This window comes from Anabrus simplex, chromosome 1 (assembly GCF_040414725.1).
Source record: "Anabrus simplex isolate iqAnaSimp1 chromosome 1, ASM4041472v1, whole genome shotgun sequence".
Taxonomy (NCBI): domain Eukaryota; kingdom Metazoa; phylum Arthropoda; class Insecta; order Orthoptera; family Tettigoniidae; genus Anabrus; species Anabrus simplex.
The window spans coordinates 1,186,521,747-1,186,538,404 of NC_090265.1; positions in this window are offsets into that span (position 1 = coordinate 1,186,521,747).

Below are 16,658 nucleotides of genomic sequence, written 5' to 3' on the forward strand. Positions count from 1 at the left end.
TTTTTTATATAGCAGATTATTGTCCATTTCAAACGATGCAATCATGTTCAAATACCAGATCCCGTGGGATATCTGAAGCATCATCGTGCGGCTGGCTAAAGGAGGAGCTTAGTGGAACTGGCCCACCTTACCACAAGATGTCTGATCAATAACTAGGTCACTAAAGTCCATGTTTGAATAAGGTACTCCGTAATTGTTTATTACCCATATAGTATGAGATTTCAATGCTGAATCTTTGATTTCTCCTTAATTATAATAGCATAAGGTGATGTAGGCCTATGTTTAATATCCTTCAATTTTTGTATGTTTTAAGAGAAGCTATATTGAGTAAATTTCTTTACCCTGGAGTTCTTTTACATGGTGAAAGCCTACGATACCGAGCTGTAGCATTTAAGCACCCCCCAAATGTCACGAACGTCAGCCAGGGCCAACCCCACTTTCTTGGTAACAGAAGAACAAGGTTTGACTGACCGACTGTGACTGGCTGGCAGCGCTACTGAGGTCATCTCTCTTAGTTTTATTTGCCCACTGCTGTCTCCTGACCGAGCGAGTAACTGCACGGTTTGTATCACGTAGCCATCAGCTTGCATTTGAGAGAGAGTAGCTTCGAGCCCCACTGTCAGCAGCCCTAAATATTTCCATGATTCCACACCAGGCAAATGCTTAGGCTATATCTTAATCAAGCCCCTTCCCATTCCTAGTCCCTTACTATCCCATGCGCCGTAAGGCCTATCATTGTCAATGCGACGTAAAGCAAACTGTAAAAAATGTCTCCTGGAACGCGTCATAGTCGAGTGACATTGTCAGTTCTTTTTCATTAAGGCAGCCGTTGTTCGAGCCTTGGGCTATACATGTGGGATTGTTGAAATGGAATATCATGTTTTTGTGGTTCAGTTTGAACTCCACATAATACTAGAGATAATCTAGATATCGACAGTCAGGTAAAACTACAAACGTAGCGTACCATATGTTCTGCAACAGTAGAACCCACTTAGTAAACTCGGGTCCCAAGTGGAATATTAATGCTACGAGTTCAATTTATTTTGTAAAATCTAAACCTACGAACACCAGAATAGTTGTGAGTGGCATGTGGAATAGCTGACATGTATTTATCCACTAGAACACATTGCTCTCCCACCATCCTGATAGTAAAGACATATATGTTTGGAATGCTTTGTCTACTAGTGCGAGGAAGTTCAATGACATCTGCTAATCAAAATTAAAATACAGAATCAACACATCGCTCAAGAGACAGGTCATCAGTACCTAAGAGTTGTTTCCATAATTCCCTCTTGCATGGACTGTCCAGGTTATTCCAACTGTCAAGCGAAAAGTACTAATATTCTGATCTAAACGTAACCATCATGAGAATTGTCCCACTTATGTTTTCAATTACCTTTCATGAAATTTTCTTGATGTGCTATACTTACATTAAACTTAATGTATGGAGACGAGTGATGTCAGATGATTAAGGAAATATCAGATTAGAAAATATCCAAAAGGGACAATAAAAACTGGTTTCTTAGTCAAACCACTATTATGGTGGAAATGAGGAGTATATGAAATTCAAATGAGCCCAATAGAGAAAGGCTCACCTTAAGGAAAGAAATTTTCACACATCAGTGAGGTATATTTTGGATGTTCCTTGAATATGGTATTATAGTACGGTTGAACATGGATCAGAAATGGTAGAGAATGAAATAGAATAGAATTCTTTGAAATGGTATAGAAACATGTTAGGACTGAGGTGGGTACATCAGATTTGAAGAGATGCTGAATTGAACTAGTGACAGGAGAACTATTTTGCACCGATCTGGATAGCTGCAATCGCTTAAGTCCGGCCAGTATTCAGTATTCGAGAGATAGTGGGTTCGAACTCCACTGTCGGCAGCCCTGAAGATGGTTTTCCGTGGTTTCCCATTTTCACACCAGGCAAATGCTGTACCTTAATAAAGGCCACGGTCGCTTCCTTCCCATTCCTAGCCCTTTCCTGTCCTATCGTCGCCATAAGACCTATCTCTGTCGGTGCGACGTAAAGCAACTTGCAATCTATTTTGCGATATTGGACCACAAGAAGAGGTCAGTTTTTAGTACACATTTTGTGACATCCTGAATGTTTTCAGTTGATTTTGGGTGGGATTAAAAGGGAGTAAGTATCATAGGAAAAGTAGGAAATCTTAAGACATAAGTACCGCAAACTTGTTGGGAGTCAATTGTCTACTAACTTACTATAAATACGTAGAGAGGATGAGGTTAAGACGAGACGTAGTACTACGTAGAGCTTCTTTAAACCGCTCGATGTACTGACGATGTAGTAAGCATGAAATTTCATGATGGGGTGGTCCTATTACAATCACTCCATCACAATAGCTGTGTATACTAGGAGTTGCATCTCGAGAGAAAAATTTTATTCTCGAAGATTGCCAATGTTTGCTCGCTCTTCTGAGCATTCTGTTCGTAATTCTCATACTCCTGAACGTAATACTAGGATGAAACCTTACTCGAAGTTCCGATATCCAACTAATTAAAAATATAAAGTAAACACTAATATCGTACTAATATCGTACGATAGAAGGGTGATCACTGAATGACACCGTCACACCATTCTAAACTAAGCGATTCCAGGTAAATCCAAGTGAGATTTTTAGAATGAAAAACTACGTTCCATTGCAGGGCCTCTCAAACGCCCAAAATATCACGCGTGCAAAACGAAGCGCAGAGGTTTTGTGCACGGTGCATCGGTCCGACTCCGCTTGATTCGGACCAGCGTTTTGTCTCGGGGCGACTCGGCTAAGCTCGGCTCAACTCGACTCGGATGGTGGAGCGCTGCAGATAATAATAATTAATAATTTCGTTTGGCTATTTCTAGCCGAGTGCAGCCCTTGTAAGGCAGACCTTCCGATGAGGGTGGGTGGCATCTGCCATGTGTTGGTAACTGAGTGTTATTGTGGTGGAGGATAGTATTATGTGTGGTGTGCGAGTTGCAGGGATGTTGGGGACAGCACAAACACCCAGCCCCCGAGCCACTGGAATTAACCAATGAAGGTTAAAATCCCCGACCCGGCCGGGAATCGAACCCGGGACCCTCTGAACCGAAGGCCAGTACGCTGACCATTCAGCCAACGGGTCGGACAGCGCTGCAGAGCAAGTGAGGAAGGAGGAAACAGGCGGAGAGAGAGAGAGAGAGAGCTATTGGTCAAAATCGAGGAGTGGGAGGTCTGCACTCTGGTCAACCCAGCGAAGCCGTCTTATGCACCTTGCAAATGCACCCGTGCATGCACCCTGAGAGGTCCTGAGCCATGGGTTCTGCTTCCACTCTAAACTAATTCTCATAAGTTATATGGATGAGATTTAAAGTCGCGTAGGGTTACAAGCTGGTCCGATTCCGCTAAACACAGACCATCAGGAGAGTATCATGGGACAGAAGCTCAACATACCCCGAACTCCTAACGAAAGTTGAAATGAAGATCATCGCATTATTATTATTATTATTATTATTATTATTATTATTATTATTATTATTATTATTATTATTATTATTATTATTATTATATAATTCGCTGGAGCCATCAAGGACCACGTTAAGTCTTGCTACATTTGACACTGAACTTGGCCTTCTTTAGAGCCCAAATTTCCCTCATTCTTTGTGAATGGGCCTGCTTACGCTCCTCTGTCCAAGGGGCACCGTGTCTTCTCTTCGGTTGCTCGTCTCAGTTTAGCCCGTTCGTCAATATTTTCTTGTGGAAGTTTTCTCTGTTAAGGGCGTCTTCAGCTGAGATATGTAACATTTGCAGGTCGTCTTTGGTATTTCTAAACCAGGGGTTTTGGGGTTTGAATAAAACATTAAAGATCTCTTTAGTTAACTTTCTTCCGTCCATTCTTTTCAGATGACCGTAAAATCGTGCCCGTCTTTTTCGGATTGTGTCGGTAATTTTCTCTATTTTGCTGTAGACTTCCTCGATGGATCTCTTTTGATGGATTCCATTTCTGTACTTTGATCCAAAGATTCCTCACACAACTTTGCGCTCTTTTTTCTCCAGTTCTTCAAGAAGTCCTTTGTTGGCATTTAGAGACAGGGTTTCAGATGCATATAGAACTACTGGCTTCAGAACTGTTTCATGGTGACGTATCTTGGTGTTTTGGGAAAGGCATTTTTTGTTGTAGATTGTGCCCGCACAATTTGTTTGGTAGGCTATTTCCAGTTTGCGTACTCGCTCCTGAAGAGCTTCTTTGTCCAGTCCATTTTTCATGATGATCTCACCCAGGTATTCGAATTTGTCTACTCGGGTGATGTCCCCGTATTTTGTATGGGGTTTTGGTGGGGCCTCTTTGATGTTACTCATTACTTCTGTTTTCTCAAACGATATCTGCAGACCAGTTTGTTCGGCAATTTTTCTTAACATTTCAACTTGAGTTCTAGCGGTTTCTACGTCATTTGAGAGAACGGAAATATCATCGGCAAATGTTAAGCTGTCTGTTGTGATCCCCTTGGATTTGGTTCCTTTTCCTAGTGGGCTGTCGTTGGTTTCCTGTTATTATTATTATTATTATTATTATTATTATTATTATTATTATTATTATTATCATTATTATTATTATTATTATTCCTTACATTCCGTTACCCTTTTTGACTGGTTGTATTGTATTGTTAGGCTTTTCAGGCGTTTGCTCTATAAAACTAGCATTTTGTCTTAAGCCTGACACTAAACTGCTCAGAGTGGGATGTGTCAAGCCCTACCCACTGACGCTGGAATGTAAGCAAGGGAATTCATCATTGTCATAAACAAATTCATTCTTCTGCCTGAAAGGGAAGGGCGAGCCACCTAGTAGGTTACGTCTACTCTCTCATCAGGACAAGAGAATTTATCAGAGACCCACTAGTAGAGACACAATTTGATAACTGCGTATGGGAGATAAATCTCCACGATAGAATTATTACCACCTAGCAATTCCTATTGGAAAGTCTAAGTTTCCGATGAGGGAATTAGATTTTTTTCACTAATAGAGCATTTCAAAATTTGTCATTTCAGAAGACTAAACCAAAATAGCTTCCTTTCCTGCGATTTGTGAGTTTTCAAACTTCACAAATTTACCGGCACTACAGAGCACATCCTCGTGACGTCTGCCCATGCGATCGTCAATATTCTACGTAACATCAACAATTCTAAAGCCTGCAATAGGTTCATAGATGGAGCCTGTAATGTCCATCCTTCGACACCGTACAGTAGCATGACACGCCAGGGAGTTTCAAACCGAAGGTCATGGTTGAACACAATACGTTAAGTATTGAGAAATACATTTCTTACAATTACATGAGTTACATTCAATGATGTGCAAATGCAGATAAATTCTCCACATATTATATCATTAAAAATTTGTCAGACAACACACACATTTGAAGCACAGGCCTTAGAGTTAATCGTTCAGACACTGGCTTTGAGTCTTATCAAGTTACATAACGCAACGCTAGCAGCTTTGAAGTAGTTATAGAGGATTTGTGTGCACTCCTCAGTGCTTTTGCCTCAATCAAAGGGTTCAGAATTGAACAAACTTGAGAGTACACTAGAGTTAATTGAATCACACATGGAACTGGCCACGATAGAATTTTGCTTTATGAGAGAAAACAATCAAATGAAACGATATTGAAAGGAATAGAGATAATACAAAATTTAACAGAAACTTTTCATTTTATATTTTTACATTCACGCTGGAGTGTTTACGATAAAATAAGTATAAAAGTAATTAAGTAAGTATGGTGTTAGTATTGAAGGGTGTAATAGGAGAAAGAAAAAACGAAGTACGGATGCACGTAATGGTAATATTCTGGAAACATGCCTAACAATTTTTTAAACTTTCGGATGAAAATGTTCCTGAAAATGATTTTTCTCCTGAATTATCATGAATTAGTATTCAAATTAAATAACTATCTTGTTTTAGTAATTGTTCCTTTTCTTTGTTGTTCACAGGTTGTTTGCAGGAACAACGATGTAATCAGTGAGTGAAATGACAGTAATGCATTTCATTTAAGGGCACATAATGCCATTCTTCTTGTACTACCTGATGGATTTTCACCTATAATACAAATAACCAGTTCCTCAAGCTCACAATTTAGTACCTCTTTCCACCCTCCAACATCTAAAACATTCTTCTCCCAAACTTTGGTGAATTCGCGAGAATGTTCTTGCTCGAGAAAACTGCCTGCCGAGGTTTTTCTCGTCATAAATTGTACGTGCTCGTGATGCATTCCTATCTGAGAGACCATTTAATTCCTGATTCATTCCTGGAGGCTGCCAAAGACAAAGAATACACAAACAATTTCATTCAAAAATAAAAATACAAAATAAGTAAATTGTGTCTCAGTCTGGCGAATATAAGTGGTGTCTGAGAATCAAAAGAGAACCCCTGAGCGCTTTCAGCCCCCAGTCGATGAACTCCTTGGTACTGATGTTAAAGGTCTTCATCAGTTCTATCGTCTTCTTAGGGACAAACAAACAAAACGAGGACATCATAATTCCTGCCCTGCGCTATAGGAAGAGTTACTACCGGATCTGGAAAAACAAACTTTACTGAAACTATTGCTCATCTGCTGTCAATGATTCCCTAGTAGTTAGACACTTGGAATTCAGTGTTATGATCATTTCTGCACTTATGTTTCAGCAACACAGCAGAAAGTGGGTTTTTTGGTCGAATATTTTTTCCGGTCATACGGAGTTGGGCAGCAGAATGGTCTGAGTTCGCTCCATGTTAAAGAACACTACGAGGAGCGATTTAATGTGGAGGCATCAAATAAAAAAGAACATTAGCTGTCGTTTACAAGTTCCGTCAAACGGGATCGGCCTGACGTTAACGAAAGGGGACACCCGTCACCTTTACGTAAAAAGAGAATCATGGACGACTTCTCCAACAGGTGTTACTGGCCCCAAAGCATACTTTACGATGAACATCGCTGAAACTCGGTTTCGGTCTGTTCGGTGAATATTTAAACAGCAGGGTGGATTTGCATACCGCATTCAAGTTTCTCAGCGTCGAACTGAAAGAGCTGAGAGAGCCCCATTACTGTACTGCAGTATGAGAATACCGATTTCTTCTGTAACATTTAGTTTTCAGACGAAAGACATATTCACCTTGATCGCAACATCAACCGACATACAACTCGCGTTTTAGAGTTTGAACTGCATGCTGTAGTTATACAGAAACTACTACACAGTGTGAGTGTTACGATTTGGTGTATCGTGTCCGGTCATGGAATATTGGGCCTTTCGTCGAGCATGCTACGCAGAATCCAATAACAGTGGACCAGAGAGCCTACAGAAACCTCATCATCACCCTATTCGTGCGGGATATGCGCCAGTTTTTGTTGCGCTAGAAACTTACCCTTCCAACGACACTGGTTGCAACAAGATGGAGCTGGGGATACATTTACGCTCAGCGCACCGACACTTTGGAGATCGCCAAATTCATTGTCGAACTCCATACCCATACGTTTCCTACTTCCCAGCCTCACTGCCCAAGATGCCCACACACGGAGCATGTATAAAGGAATTATTTTTTCAAGACAGATGATCCACCTACAATAATATTCCCGAATTATGCGAATAAATAACGTTAGTTTTTGTGTCCTTATAGCAACCTTAGTTCAGCAACATGTCCGATAATATTTAGAAACGTTATGAACAATGTGTGGCACGTCATGATACACATTTTGAACACATACCGTACCAAAGCAATTGAATAACATTTTAGTGTCGTTTGTTTTGCCGCATACGGTACAATATGAAAGCAATTTGATTGCTGAAGAGTCATTGCAAAGCTAAATTTCTGGATATCTCCGAAAATAAGCAGTTTCAGAACTATGTTTATATAAAAGTATTTTTATATTTTGTTGTTAGGAATATACCTCCAAAATATCTCACACCAATTTACATACACCATTGATTGATTGATTGATTGATTGATTGATTGATTGATTGATTGATTGATTGTATCCTCGGAGAGTCCTGGAGCTGGTCCTTATATTTGACGCCCACGGGTGGCCAATGTGCCTGGGTGTTTGGTGGTGATTTTTTTGTGACGACGACGATGATGAGTTCGGGAGAGGGTGAAACCCGGTGTCGGCACATTAACTACACCAGCGTCCAAATCAGACGAACCAATCACCATCAACAGCGCCCTAATGTCTTCATTCCGTATAAACATTTCGGAGAGGTGTGGAACTGAACCCAAGCTTGCTATCTCTGGATTGGAACTGGAAACACATTTTCGCTATGTGTTCGCATTCCTAGGATTTTTCCGTGCTTCGTAGTTTTGAATGGTTGAATGTTTAACACCCTGAAGGACAAGTATAGAATCGGCTAGAAATGGCGTAAGATCATTAGCATTCTGATGAAATCTATATATTTAAAAAAATTATGAAAACTAAAGTCAGTCAGTCCCGCCATTCTATCCGGTCGATTTCCTTCATTATCTTTTTTAACTGAAAGGTATTCATGCACAGATTTGTCATCAGGTACTATAAATCACTTAACTTCCGCCTTCCTCAAAATATTTGATTTTTTCAATTTTTGTCTCTTTGAAGCAATCATATCTTTCGTTCTAATTGAGGTACGGAGTTCCTTTTGGCTAAGAACACTCAGTGGATCGGGCTCTTTCATTTCAGCTCTTAACTATTCAAATTGGTTGATTCTGAGGAAAGTTATGAGTGCAAAATCAATATGACGTCTCATTTCTTCAACATTTTTTTCTCATTGAAGCAATCATATCCTTCGTTCTAATTGAGGTACGCCCTTCGTTTTGGTCTAAAAACACTCAGTGGATCAAGTACTTTCTTTTGAGGTAACAGCTACTTAAATTGGTAGATTCTGAGAAACGTTATGGGTTTGTCTCCATGACGAAGATCTTTGAAGGACTTTCGGCGCGTAGTGTTGTTTCAAGGAACGTTTAATTCAATTTTTGTGTGACGTATTTTCAAGTATTTTGTTCACATAATATTACATTCTATTACCACAGCAGATCATGTGCTTTATTTCATTAACTCGAAACTTTGCAAATACATCCGTGAGAATAGTAGCGAACAGCACCATACTTTGTACATTGCGGACAGAGTCAGCGGGAAACTGCTAGTTATTCTTAATTAGACTTAAAACTGAATACCATCTTCCATTTGAGAAGCTGTATTGCTATAAGTCATTGCATTTCCAGGTTGTAGCTCGGCATTAATTCGCAGTCAGCATTATACCGTTTCAATGGCTGTGAGTGTCGCTCTACTAGAACATTTCTATGAATATCTGGCTGAGACCTACTATGTATAGACACACTGCGCTCACTAATAAACGCTCGATCATAGTCTAAACATCGAGAGCCGATTAATTTGGTGACGTCAGACAGAAATGAGCCACTGTAATTAGTGCATTTGCTATCAGAACCAGTAGCAGTTTGTGATATTCATTATACCGGGTGTCTCACTTAAGAGTCACCAGGCGCCTTTTCTCTTGCGTTTCGAAATGTATGTGCATTTTTTTTGTAATATGTAGGTAGAGTCAGGCCATACAAAGAATGGTAATCGGATACTTCAGGCGATGTCCCTTCTCAACAGGAGGCATCGTTTTGACTCTCAGTGCAAATTAAATGTTATGTATCTCGATTTGACTTGCAGAAGGCAAGGGAACATGCAGTTTTGTTCAAAACTCCCCTTACCCGATTGTGTTTGGCTGTAGAAAAGCGTTCCCGTGGTTATGAACAGATGTACCCATCTAAAATGTGACTGGCGTTAGGCATACTGGCCTGCTATTTTGATGGAAACTCACCAACTTTGTGTGACTGGCAGTAAGCTGGCTGGCAGTTGAAAAAGGGGCCTGTCATTATAATAATAACTGCACAACTCAATTTTGACTGGTTGTAGGGAAGTTTCCTGCCATTATAATAAAAACTCCTCAGTTTGTAATATGTCTGGAAGTAGGAAAGGGGGCTGCCATTGTAATGGAAACTCCCCAAATCGATTGTGACCGCGCAGTAGGCAATGGGGCCTGCAATTATAATGTAAACTTCCCAACTCGATTGTGAATGGCAGTAGGCAAGTGAGCCTGTCGTTATCATCACAAATCCGTAACAAGCACTTTACATTGGAAACAACGTATGGGGACCTCTCCATGCTGTTTCTCGGATAACGCTAAGAGACATGCTATTTTAAAACAATTTTATTTACTGCATGTACAGTATTTACTTCAATATTCGAATACAATGCAGAATACCGTAGCGAAGCACGCGTACATTTGCTAGTAATTAATATTTCTAGTAGCGGCCGAGAGCCTGCTGTACTACAGGGTACCATGAAAGGCAGGCGAAGATGACGTTATGGGGAAGTGCGGGAGAGGAGGCAGGCAAGTTGGTATCGTCACCTACGTAATACTATAAAGGCAGGGATATAGAGAGGTTTTCATCCGCAAAACTTTGTTTTACGTAGTTCCTCAATTCGCCGCTAGGATCGCTCGTAGGCTCCCTATAGTGCACTGATATGGAGGATTATCAGAAGCACAGACAGGCAAACTCTGAAGAAATAAATCCTATGGAAGGGAGCAATAATGGAAAAGAAAGCAGCCCTGTCAAAAGAGAAAAATATGTCAACACAAGCTGCATTCATGACACCACATTTCCTTAAAATCATATGAATGTTGGCAATAGGCCTAGAGATGTAAGTACACAGCGTTCTTCTTGAATGAAAATTCATACCTATAGAGAACGAGAACGAAGCTTAGAAGAATAGTTAGAAGAAATGAGAAGCAAGATGTTCTTATTTCAAAATTAAGTAAAATAGGCTGCGTGGATGAAAAGTTTCCCAAATTGAAGGAGCAACGAAATCGACATGGCTGTAAAATTCAACTTATCAATCTTTGCAAGGAAACTGGCCGTGGAGATCTTAAAGACAAATTTTAACCGCACAAATTTTTGCTTTTAGGAAGAAAGAAAGTACGGTGGGGTTACAGTAAAATTGTGTGTTTTTCTGTCTCCATCCAGTTACAGGCATCTGAAGGACATGAAAATGTCGGAGCTGCCAAAAGTCCTATGTTGCGACAGTAAAGGGCTTGGCCGTGGCCGCAATTAAGGTACAGCTCCAGCATTTTCCTGGTGTGAAAATGGGAAACCACGGAAAACCATCTTCAGGGCTGCAGATAGTTGGGTTCGAACCCACTATCCCCCGAATGCAAGCCCACAGCTGCGCGCCCCTACCGCACGGCCAGCTCGCTCGGTAGATTTCAAGTTCTTCGAATGGTAACCGATAATGACCAGGTTAACATTTCAGTGTTTGAAACATTATGTGGGGGACGTGGTACTTCTGAAGCATGAAATAACACATCCATTGGATAATGAAAGGTCACTATTTCTTAGTTGTGCCCCAGTCATTATTTTTATCGCTTGATATTCTTATTGCAGCTGTGCATTACCTTCCTCGAAAAGAATTACTAAACTCCTCCAATTTCATGAAAGATAAATTCACAAGAGAAATAAAATGTGACACTTGTAATGATGGGCTTCCACAGCTCCTTTTAGAGATATTTCTAAAGCCACTTTTGACCAACATTGTCACAAGTCATTTTCAGAAGGGCAGGCGATTTATAAAACTCAGTAAGAAACCTCTCAACAGGAAGGTTTTAAAATTTTAGTGAAACATTAACGGCAAAACCAAGAAAACGACACAATTTGTGTCTATGAAATACATGCAGCCTTAATGTGGCAACTATTTATTTATTTACCTACTTTCAAATACCTTGGCATACTGAAACTGCATGTTCCATTTGAGAAGGAAAGCAAAGCGAAGTCACCTCCGTACAGGCTATGAAGGCCCTTGGAGGAGTGGAAGGTAAAGGCTTCCACCATTGTTAACCTAGGCACGTGATGGGGTAGAGCGGTTAGTTCTACGCCCGGCCACCTTTTCCCCCAGTAATTAACCTGGTACTCATTTTTGGTGTAGGCCGAGTGAACCTCAGGAACATATGCACCTCCGGAAGTGGAAATCTCGTTTCTAAAATTTTACGGCTACCTGACAGGGATTGGAACCCACGTCCTTCCGGACGAACCGAGCACGCCTTCACCGCCTCGGCCAGGCAGCCCCTTTCCATTTGAGAAGGTAGTGTATAAATTACTATTCGTAAAAATCAGTGTGAGTTATGCGGGAATTTAAGGTAAAAATACTTAATTTTATGAACTGTGCGCATTTGAAAGTTGAGGAAGTAGGGAGCGTAACTACGAACCTGGCGACTGATTGTCGAACTATTAGCTTTCCACCCATCATTAGCTGCTTATCTACCGGTCTTATAGTATTTCATAGGCGACGGTTGGTATGGATCCTTCGCTGTATCTGTTGTTGTTTTCGCACTTGTCATAACGATACAAGTCTCCCGATTTCTCCGATCTTGTTCCATTAGGGCGCGCCGTGCTGTCTCCACACTACTGTCATCCAGTAACTTCATCCATCCGCCGCTGTCAAATATCCTTGAACAGAATATCCCACTCGACCAATCCGAGGCCACACTGTCGACGGGGCACATTTAAACATTTATTTTTCAGTGAGAACCTAAACGACGTTTTTAGTTGAAGATGGAGGTCGCATGGCGTGTCCTATGAACATTGTTTCTTTGGGATGAATCTATCTTCACGTTACAAAAATCAAATTGAAAATATCTCCCGAAACACCAGAAAAAGGTACCTGACGACTTTTAAGTGAGACCTGGTACAGGTATCCTCGAAACAAAGCAACCTAGTCAGTGTGAGTTTGACATCTTATTTCTTAATGCTAATCAAACTTGAATATTTTCAACACGATGAGTTCCAAGTCGTTTTCTTACTGGGGCAGTGAATTTGTCCGATTGGGGGACCAGCAGTGCGAAACTCATCTCACGACGTCGGCCACCTGAAGTCTGAGACTCGCGGTAAGTCATCTGGCGCTTGATGTGCAAGTTCTGATAAGACCAATAATAACGGAAAATCTGAGAATTTATTTTACACCTTCCTCTAAAGTATTTCACTCTACACTAATCAAATAAAAATAGCCTAAGTCAGGTCATTCGAACTCAGTTTTTGAGGTCTAGGGAGCCCTGACCGTACCCAAGGCTGCCCTTCACTACTCTCTTTCGCTGTGGCTCTGTGTTGTAAGATAGCACGCGCTGAATTGCTAACCTTGCTTTTATAGCCGATATTACAAATTATTCCATGATTTAAATGATTCTTTGTAAAGCAAAACTATACAAATTGGTGCTATGTGAGACAGACTTCGTTCTTTAAAATAGAATAAATAGAATAAAATAGAATAAAATAAAAATTGTTCGGACAATAATTACAGGAGAGGGATTATGAAGAATACCCACCTTCAAACCCATATGACTTGTCCAACTCTCATAGAAACTATTTCAACAATGGTATAGAAATATCCAAACCTGAGTCATATACTCCTAAGAAGTTATTTTCTGTAAATTTCGAGCAGGCTCCAGTCAAATTTCTTGGAGAGCTGAATGAAAGTAAAACGAGGTCATGATTGTCCGATGTTGCGTTGGAAGCAGAGTTTCGCAATTCATTCTGGTCAAGCAATTCTTCCCGACATCACTAAGCTGGTGAAATCAAAGAGATTTCAGATGAAAGCCACAGCAACTATTCTTTTCCTCACATTTGCACGGTACTACCATACAATGGCCATATGTCCTGGAAAGCTCGACATTCATAGTACTTGGGCGTTGGAGAGGTACAACGCACAGGGCAATGGGAACGATGAGACTTCAGTACTGAGTCAGGCTCTGTTCAAAATGCATGTGACGAGGCAAGACCAGCGTGCGTACACCTAGTTTGCCGTTCGCCGACGTCGCAATGCCTAAGAATATTAGTCTTGTGGAAGTTCTCAGGAATAATAGCCTTCCGTACCGAACCGTTCAAGATAGGCAGCGGCATTTCAGCACGTACGTGATATAATCAGAGACGTGCAGCGGTCCGGAAGACCTGTTAGTGTCCGTATTGCAGTAGTTACCCAGTGGATGGACGTGTACAGAAGATGGACTTGAGTTACAAACCGAAACACGCACTGAAAGACGAACCATCCACAGAGTGAGTAAAATTGCATCACGGTGGGTCCCACATGCACTCACTAACGTGCAAAAGTGGACAAGGTATGCCACATGCTCTAACCACTTGGTACGTAACAGGCAGAAAGGCGAGCAAATGCTGGAGAGAACGGTGACCGTGGATGAATTTTGGGTCATGTTGAATGAACCAGAGCTCAAACGCCAGTCTGCAGAATGACGACATGCAGGAACATCCCGAAGACAAGTTCCGGCAAAACCCCGCCTGCGTGAAACTCATGTTCACTATGGCACAACGGTGAAAGCAACGTGTTGTAGAACCTTACTGCAGAGACAATTACGTCATACCATTAGGAACAATCCCAAATATTCTCAACAATGTCATCCTTCTCTATGACAACGCAAGACCGTATGCAGCAGAGGCTACACCAAATACTTTAATATGACAATACGGGACAGCTTGCTGTTTTCAGCGAGAAAGTCGATAGTGCTGCTACCTACACAGCTTGGTGTGACCAACTCTTCAATAACATATTGCTATCTGTATGGTTCTTGACGCACTGCCGTGTTGTTTATAATGTATCAGTGTTTGTCACTAAATAATCTTACATTGCAGTTATATTCTAAGAAAAGTGTTATGCGCTGAACAAATTACCCAGCAAGATAATGGGCATGGGAACTGATAAGGACCACAGGTATTAAAAAAAGTAATGACCTCGCATCTGTGTTGAGGTTACATTCTATGCTCCTTATAATAAGGAAATCAATCAAATACTCTACTGAAATGTTAGTGGGACCTAAGACCAATAGGCCTAATATTAACAAATATGGAACTCTAGTATACTCAAACTTGAGGGTCCACATTGTTAAACAATACCATAAATTTCACAATCGGAAACTTGTGGGCCTGTAGCGTAATGGTTATCGTGGTAGTCTTGAAATTGAAAATTGAAGGACATGAGTTTCGAATCCAGTCACCTTTTTTAATGTAAGAAAATAATATTAATATATTTTTTACGTCCCACTAAGTACTTTTACGGAGACCTTGAGGTGCCGGAATATAGTCCCGCAGGAGTTCTGTGTTGACCTCTTCCATTTCCTTTCTGATTAGTGTTAATAGAGGATGGCTGGCCAGTTGTACTTCCTCTTAAAATAATCATCACCACGGAATGGTCAGCATATTGGCCTTCGGGTCAGAGGGCGCTGGTACAATTCCCAGCTGAGTCGGAGATTTTAATCGCATCTGTTAATTCCTGTAGATCGATGGCTACGGATTTGTGTTCGTATTCATACGCATATTCAAGTATATACAACACATCATACAGAAAACAACCACAAAAACACGCAATAGTGAGTACGGTATATATCCCTCCACATATGATTGCTGTTAGGCAAGGCATCCGGCCGGAAAACTAGGCTAAGTCCATACAAAATCCTTCGCTAGGTAGTTGAGAAAAGGCTAAAAAGAACAGGAGAGAGTAGTTGTTAAATATTTTCCCCAGAGGCTGGATGAATCCTCAAACAAATTCTGCTTTATAATTTTTAAGACAGCGAAAGGCACGGCTAACATAATGCTCGTTTATGAAGGAGGCATTTCATATATTAAAATTTCATTATTATTATTATTATTATTATTATTATTATTATTATTATTTTTTTATTTTTATTTTTTAAATATTTCCAATGAGAGTAGTGTATTCCTCTCCCGTTGGTCTTGACTGTAGCATAGACAAGTATGCAGTTCACACCAACACGCTAGATGTCACCACCGTCGCTGTTCGCACTCCATTCAATGCTGTTGAGATAGAGCTGTATAGTATAGTATTGTTGTATTAAAGTATTTGGCTACACGGACGGAACTTCGGTCCTGAGGGTGGGAAATACTGAAACAGCCACCATTCTTACTGGACGTGTCTCCGTGCGATTTTCACCTCATCCCCAAAGTGAAAGAACTATCGCTGGTAAACAGTTTGGAACATGAGAAAACGTTGACAACGCTGTAAAAGATCAGATTGTAAAATTCACACATGGTGAGGCGACTGGTGTCCGACGTCTCCAACATCGTTGACAGCATGTTGCAGACAATCTAGGACCCACTTAGAGGGTATACCGTAAAGGTTTCCCATTTTCGCACCAGGGAAATACTGAGGCCGTACCATGATTAAGGCCTTCGTCACTTCCTTCTCACTACTAGCCCCGTGTCGGTACGATGTAAAGTAAATTGTAAAAAAGTTAAAAAATGATCCACCATAAAAGCTTATAGCTACGACACACGTTCTACACAACCGACTCCTAACGGTTTTTATAGGGCTAATATTAACGGAAATAGAGAATTTGTTTTAGATCACTCTTCAAAATGTAATTCCACTCTACACTAACTAGCTCAAGTTAGAGCTAATCTTAAATACTGAGCTTCATAATGTTCAATAGATTCGCATGACATCTTAACAACAACAAAAAACCAACAAGCAAACGAGAAGCTAAAAATGTGCTGTCATATTTTTGACTGTCGTTCGTCGAGACATAAGTTATTTCAAATTACTCTTACTACCAATTCTCTTATTTACAACTTTAGGTAGGTCTAATATAAACGAATAT